Consider the following 8,119-nt stretch of genomic DNA (forward strand, 5'->3'; position numbering starts at 1 on the left):
AGTCAATGGGAGACATCTAAAACTATTTTTTTTTTAATATTAGAAAGTCATTGAAAAAGAATGCAGGGATCTGGCCATGGTGAAAGGTCTTTAGGCCTGAGTGGAAAGACAATTATATATCACTAGAGGCCCGGTGCAGGAATTCATGCATGGGTGGGGTCCAGCCAGCCTGCCCCAATGGGGGTCCATTGGGCCGGGCCAGCCGGGGGAAGAAGGGGGGGAGTTGGGGCCCAGATCAGGCTGGTTGGCTGCTGCAGGGGTCCATTGGGCTGGGCTAGCCAGGGGGAGGGGCCATGGGTGGATGGCCAGCTGGCCCCGCCACCAATCCAGGTGTTGAGGACTGATTGGAGTCAGGGTTGGCCAGGGGAGTTGGGGCCCAGATCAGGCTGGTTGGCTGCTGCAGTGCGCATCATAGCCACCAATCGTTCTGGTCATTCTGGTTGTTCCACTATTCTGGTCACTGGGCTTTTATATATGTAGATGAGAGACAAATAATCATGTGATCACTTGGGTGGCAGGAACGGGGAGTGGCAGATTTCTATGAGTAGGCTCAGGAAGAAATAGCTAATAGGTATGGTTTAAATCCAAAGACATAGGTCACATGGCACACCCTTCCTAAAGCTGTAGAGTCAGGAAAAATAAGGTTTATTGTGTCCCATCAAGGTCCAGGCAAAAAACTCTGGTCATTAGTACCTTAGTTAACTAAGATGGTACTTGCCCTACTTTAACGGTAGGCATTTTTTCAAACCCAGAATTGAGAACTTAAGTAGAGAAATATCTTCGAAAACAAAAACCCAATAATATTAATATTCTTGTGTTAAAGACACCTCAAATTCAATATTTTATGTACTTGTAATGTTTGGGAATTGCATTTGAGTAATAGCTTTGTAACTTCAATTTAAAATATCTAATTAAGTAATTGATTCAGACTTGTAGTTCACACTGGAATTCTTACTAACTATATAATACAATATTGTAACACTTAAGAGAACTCGGGGTTCATGATATTTATAAACTTAATTTATTAGATTTATATGAATTACTTGGTGAAGTTGGTCAGTCAGGCAATTAAATTACTCTAAAAGGAAATAAAGTACATTAAACTTATAAATACAGGGTAAAATATGTGAAAGTATTTAATTAACTAGCTGTAAATGGGATCTAGTATTGTTCAAAGTCCATTAGAGTGATTGCTAAAATTGCAAGGCAGAACTAGAATAACAGGATATGTGAAGTAAACTGAAAGCCTAGGAAGAATGATGTTATTAGAAATCGGTGACTCTAAGAAAGGGAATATCAATTTTTGAAAACAAAGTAAATACCTGAATAGTCTGAAAAGCTATCCTTGAGTGAACCAAAAGTCTCACATCAGCTTGTACAAGGTCGGGATGGACCAGCAGCAAGTGTGAAAGTGACTAGGGCTGGATGTTGAGTCCTGAAAGGTCCCCCGGAAGTCTCAGAATGAAAAGCCCTCAAGAGGTGCTGCAATCTTAGGCTGAGCAGAGAGGAGAGTGTCAGAGAGAGGAAGCTGATCACCTCCCTCCATTCCACACTAATCACTCATGGAAACCTGTCATTAAGCCCAATTGTTGCCCACTGTCCTGAGCCATTTGATCATTCACAGACTCTGAAGTTTTTCTTCATTAATTTGTTTTGGTGGATATTTTGGTAGATAACAGAAGTGGGTGAGATTAGTTACCTTCCCACAAAGTCACCAACAAGTTATCATGCAAGCAGGTCTTCAACTGAATTCTGCCTCTTGTCTACCAGGCATTTACTAAACAAACACCTATTAATAAGTAGACACAAAACCGTTTGTACAGCCTGCAATGCCAGCCCTCTGTCCTTTCGTGTAATCTGACCACACTTTTCATGGAGAAGTCTCTAGAAGCAGATGTGATGATATTTCCATGGCAGAAACCTGTAACTCAGGGGAAAGCTGCCTTCAAAAACTGAGAGGACTCTCACAGGGCACAGGCACAGATTTGTGAGGCAGCTTCACAGAACCCAACAAAATACTTCAGAGAAAAGAGCCCAAGACACAGACAGACCTGGGTTCCAATGCTGGCTGTCCCCATATACTAACTTGCCAATATTACAGAGTCTCTTTTGCCTTTCATTTCTTTATCTGCAAGGCAGGGATAATAAAAAAAAATTTGCCTATTTTTAAGGTTGTGGGAACTAAAGGATATAATGCACAGAATGTACATAGTGTCCAATAGTCAGTACTCATTAAATATATTATTGTCACTGGTTTGTGAGGCAGAACTTGTATTTATGGGTGAGAATCAGAAATAGGAAAATAGTGAGTGAATTAAAAGAAAGTATTTTCTGGCAATTACAGTATTATTAAAATAGATTAAGCTATCTTTTGCTGAAATAAATGGTCTAAGGTCTTATCAGAGGTTTATCTGTAGTTTCAGAGGATATTCCTACAGAGGATAGAAAATTAGATGTAGGAAGGTCTCTTTATTTCTCTTAAACACAGAGATTCTGTAATATCGGTCAGTTTTCTTTCCAGGTAGCTACAATGTAGATGTGATTATCCACGTGTAGTCATAGGAGCGTTCTCTAGTCTGCTAGTTTTACTCATGGAGAAGGTTGATCTATAGAGATCACTTTTTTCTTTATTTCTAACTCTATGCCCTCTCCCTGAAAACAGCCCAAAGCTCTTCCACTGCCTCTTTATTCGTGTTATAAATGGTGTAAATAATTGTCTGCTTTCACACTTCTTTCAGGGGCAAACACTTTCACCAATCTGACATTCCTCATTCATCGACTTATGTCCACAGTCACACACTTGTTCAAACAGACCTGGACCCATATGCCCCATATTAGCTTTAAAGGACCGGTCTCTACTGAAATAGGCCTTGTTCTTGGAATTAAAATTGTGCACTGGGCTGCTACCTTTCCAGTTGTCTGCCATTTGTACTTTTATGCCATGTTTCTTGTACAGTTTTTACATATTTACCTGCCTCCCTATTCCTTTTTCCACCAGGAAAGACTATACCCAGCTGTATTCATGAGGTCCCTGCTGTAATATTGCTACTTGTACAGAAATCATTTCTCGACTTCCCCAGACTTAACTCATGTCCTGTCAGGACCCCACCTCTGTCCTCGATCTGGTTTTGTCTGCTCATCCTCCCCGCTTCTTGCTTATTTTTCACCTCAGGATTCCCCTAACATCCATACCTGTCTGTTCCTTTTAACAAGTAACTTTTGTTCAATCTGGTAACTTTTAACAAATTACAATCAATTTTTAACCAGCTTTTAATGTTTCCCGTGCCCACCACTTCATGCATGAAGAGTCAGAGGCATGCCCTGGTCCTTGATGAGTAGACTAATCATACAATGATAGAAATGCTTTAGAAACACTTAGAAATGTTTATCCTCACTACTACAAAAAAGTAAATGGAGGCAATGAGGTGCGACTTTTCACCTACAAAATTAGCAGATTGGAAACCAGGTGTGCCTTGCAAGCCTGGTGAGGGTGTCCTGGGACAGGCATCCGTGGCTAGCATGCTGATAAGAGTGGAGCTCGGTACAAGCTTTTCGGAAAGCAATCCAGCAAAATATCAAAGGAGACATAACAGATGCATATAAAGCTTTCGGGCTTAGAGATCTAATCATGCCATTATCTGCAGAGTGAAATATAAGAAACAATTTAAAGGTCCAATGTAAGTAATAGACAAGAAAGTTTGCTATAATCGAATATTTTGTAGACATTCAATATTTTTTCTTCCTTTTTTAAAAAATTAAACTTTCTACTTTGAGATGATTATAGAGTCACATACCATTGTAAGAAATAATATAGAGGGATTCCTTTTACTCTTTACCCAGTGTTCCCAGTGGTAATGTCTTGTGAAACTGTCACACAGCATCTCAATCAGGACATTGACATTGATGTGGACAAGAGGCGGAACAGTCCCCTCACTGCAAGGGTCCTTCGTGTTGGCTTTAATCCGCTCCTTCCTGCCAGCACCCCCTCTTTAGCCCCAGAAACTACTCATGTGTTCTTTATTGTATACTTTTGTCACTTCAAAAAAGTTATATAAATGGAATGATACAGTACGTAATCCTCTGGGATTGGCCTTTTTTCACTTGGCATAATTCTCTGGAGATTCATCCAGGCTGTTGCAAGTATCTTTTTTATTGGTGAGTAGCATTCCATGATGTGGATGTAACCAACCCACTGAAAGACATCTGGGTTGTTTCCAGGTTCGGGCTATTATGAATCAAGCTGCTATGAACATTCACGCACAGGCTTTATGTGAAGATAGTTTTCTTTTTCTCTGGGACATACACCCAGAAATGCAATTGCTGGGTCATATGTCAGCAGCATGTTTGTTTCTTTAACAAAATGACAAACTGTCCACCAGGGGACTGTGGTTTTTACATTCCCACCAGTAATGTAGAAGTGATCCGATTTTTCTTCACCTTCATCAGTAGTTGGTATTGTCACTATTTTTTATTTTAGTTACTCTGATAGGTTTATAGAATATCTTATTGTGGCTTTACTTGCCTTTTTCTAATGGCTAATGATGTTGAATATCTTCATGTGCTTATATGCCACCGGTGTCTTCCCTATGTTGACTTGTCTCTTCAGGTCCTTTGCCATTTTCTTATTGAAGTGTTTTATTTTTTTACTGTTGTATTTTTTAAAATTGAGACGTAATTAACATCATAAAACTCATCCTCTTAAGGTGTACAATTCAGTAGTTTCCAGTATACTCAGGAGATTGTGTGACCATCACTTTTTATATAATGGCAGAACATATTAATCACCCCCAAAAGAAATCCCATATCCATTAGCAATCACTCCCCATGCTCTCCTTCTCAACCCTGGGCAACTTCTAATATATTCTTTATTTCTATACATTTGCCTATTCTGGATATCTATATATATAAAAAGCCAGCAACTGGAACGCCAGAACGACCAGAACGACCGGTCACTATGATGCCCACTGCAGCCAGCCAACCAGCTCAATCAGGTGTGGGGCCAGCTGGCCAACTGACCGAAGCCCCACCCCTCTGCTGGCCTGGCCCTGATCGGCCCCCATCAGGGTGGGCCAGCCAGACCCCACCTGTGCACAAATTCGTGCACTGGGCCTCTAGTTTAATATAAAAGAAATCATACAATCTGTGACCTTTTGTGACTGGCTTCTTTTGCTTGGCATGTTATCAATGTTCATCCATGTTGTAGCTTGTATCAGAGCTTCATTTTTTTAATGGCTGTATAATATTTCATTGTGTGGATGGACCACACTTTGTTTAGCTGTTTATCAATTGATGGGCATTTAAGTTGTTTCCACTGTTGGGCTAATATGAAAAATGCTGCGATGCACATTTGTACACAAGTTTTTGTGTGCACCTATTTTCAATTCTTTGGGTATATACCTAGGAGTGGCATTGCTGAGTCATGTGCTAACTCTATGTTTAAGTTTTGAAGGAACTGCCCACTTTACACTCCCCCCAGGGATGCCAGAGTGTAAGAGAAAAGTGAAGACGTACGGAAAAGGCTCTTAGACAAGATGTTTTACTCGGGGCAGTTAATTATGTCTCATCTGAGCTAATGATTCTGACTTCACAGTGTTGCAGAGGGACCATATGTGAAGTGATGTCAGTGACAGCCCTCAAGTGTCCAACACAGGCACTGAGCGAGCGGCTATCTTTCACACTCTTCTGGGGGCTGTTACCACACTTTTTAAACGTCCCCCTGAGCTAATCCTCCTCCTCCAGGAGAACTCATTTCGAATACTCCCTTCTTATCGCATCTGACAAAGCAGATCCTAGCAGTGCCCCGCAGCTCTGGGGGGAACATTTGCTTTTCAGAAACTACCTCCGGTTTTAAGGTTTTAAGGAAGGAGTCAGCAGGCAGATCTCCCCTGAAGACGCCTGGGAAGGCATCTTGCCTGCTCCCCTCTGCCAAATTTCCAACCTTGTGCAAACAGCCCAGGGAAAGGAGAGAACAGGAGGTGGGCTAGGGCCTCTGAGACTAGAGTGACGGTCTCCCTCCTCCTCGGGGGGCCCGGAGCGGCACTATGGTGCAGAGCATAGAGGAGACTTCACTCAGCACGGGGGCGCGCAAAGTGTTGAGGGAGCAGAGCGCATGCAGTTCTCAGCAGCTGTTTACACGGTAACCAGGACCCTCACTCTCCGGGCTGAGCTGTTTGAGGTCACACCCTGATGGCCAGCACACCATCCAGTGTGCCCTTCATGGAAGCCTCTGACATTGACCCATCCCAGACCGCGGCTATCATTTTTATTTTACCTTTTAAATTAACTGTATTAGGGTGACATAGGTTAATGAAATTATGTAGGTTTCAAGTGCACACTTCCATGATGCATCATTTGTATCTTGCATTGGCTGCGGGTCAGCCGCAAACAAGGATTCCTGTAAGAGGGCAATGGGGGTGGTGAAAGTTCCAGAAAACGGGTCACAGGAAAAGTGCCGAAAGGAACTGAGGCAGAGGCCTGGAGAAGAGGAGGCCGGGGAGCAGGCGTGAAAGGCCGTCTTGTGGAAGAAAAAGCCCGCTTAGTCGGCAGCTCTGAGAACTCAGCTAGGACCAGAGGGTGGGTGGAAAGCAACAGAGGCGTTGCGTGCAGAAAGGTTCCAACTAATAATTAAAGCTGCCAACTGGAAGGAATCAGCAAATTAATGCATTCTTACAATTCTCTACTCCATGCGGCTTTCCCGCAGCCACCTGGGTAAAGAGCTAAGCTGCGCATTAATGGCAGTGCATTGTGTGAGGGAACAGATTAATTTCATATTGCTCCCATGCAGTTATGCTCAGAGGTAAGCCTAATGGACACATGAATAAAAGGAACGATGACCCCCTTTTCCTGCTCTGATTCACCAGCTGCTTGCCACTCTAAGGGCTTTTTCTCAGGGGCCCTGGGGTCTCAAGGACTAAAGGTTGGGAGCCTGCTGTATAACCCCATTTCTCTCAGGGCCTGAATCCCCTTCTCCTTGGCTATTGACCAGCTCTTTTGGATTTGCTGGGTAGACAGATAATGAAGTGTTTGGAAGAATCTAGAGGAAAAGGATATTAGTGTTAAAGGGAGACGATGTTTGCTGTAAGGGAATGAAGTAAAGGCTCTAAGAAGAGTTGCCAATCTTTTATAGACTCTTCGAATTTGCAGCCCAGGATGACCGAGCTCTGGGATCCTCCTCAGGCCTTTCCCCCATGTGGTCTGCATATCAGTGGACCAGCCCCTGACAGCCAGTCTGCATCTTTCTTTCACTTCCCCATCAAAATGCACTGGCACCGTGTTCTCCCAGGGTCTTGTTCCCTGCAGTGCCCTAAGTTCATGACCAGCAACCGTCAAGGCTTCAATCAGCTCATAGCTGGTTGTCTAACTCAGAGGTCTTCAAACTTTTGGGGTATTATGCCCTCTAAAGGAATCTTGATAAAGTAGGTGCCATCATATAAATTTTAAGTTAATTACAAAGTTTTTCATCATAACTTTAAATATTTTCAAGGAATGTAATTTTGACCATATTGCAAATATTTCTATTTTAAAATGAAAGTTGTTTCTTTTGTAAATGTATACAACCAAATCTAAACACTATAACAATTGATAATCTATCCATTTTATTTTTAAAAGCAAACACTTCTCTAACTTGCAGAAATCTGACTTTTCTTTGTCTCATTGCACTTAAATTTTCATTCTACTTACCCCAAATAAGTTCACCTTAATGTATATATTTGCTTGAAAGGACTTCATTGATTATGCTATCATATTTATCGTCAACAAAAAGGTATCTAAATTAAAATTTTAAACTTTTATTTTCTATTACCATAAGTCTCTAAACATTTAAAATATCTGTGTGATTGGATCATTGGCAATACACTACTGATTAAAACAACATGAATATATTATACTAATTATTAAATGCAAAAAGTGAAATTATATTGCAAATGCATCTCTTAATAAGATGACAAACTTTTTTCACTTGGTTTATGTATCTGCAGATGAATATTACTTATTGCTAGAATGAGATAGGGTTCAGCATCAATTCTACTTGTAATTTTTTTATAGATGTAAGCCCTAAGAATTGAAAGTTTTATTACAGCAATATAATGCAATTCTTTGAACTTCTTCGATGTTGTATGCC

Source organism: Myotis brandtii, unplaced genomic scaffold (assembly GCF_000412655.1).
Source record: "Myotis brandtii unplaced genomic scaffold, ASM41265v1 scaffold230, whole genome shotgun sequence".
Taxonomy (NCBI): domain Eukaryota; kingdom Metazoa; phylum Chordata; class Mammalia; order Chiroptera; family Vespertilionidae; genus Myotis; species Myotis brandtii.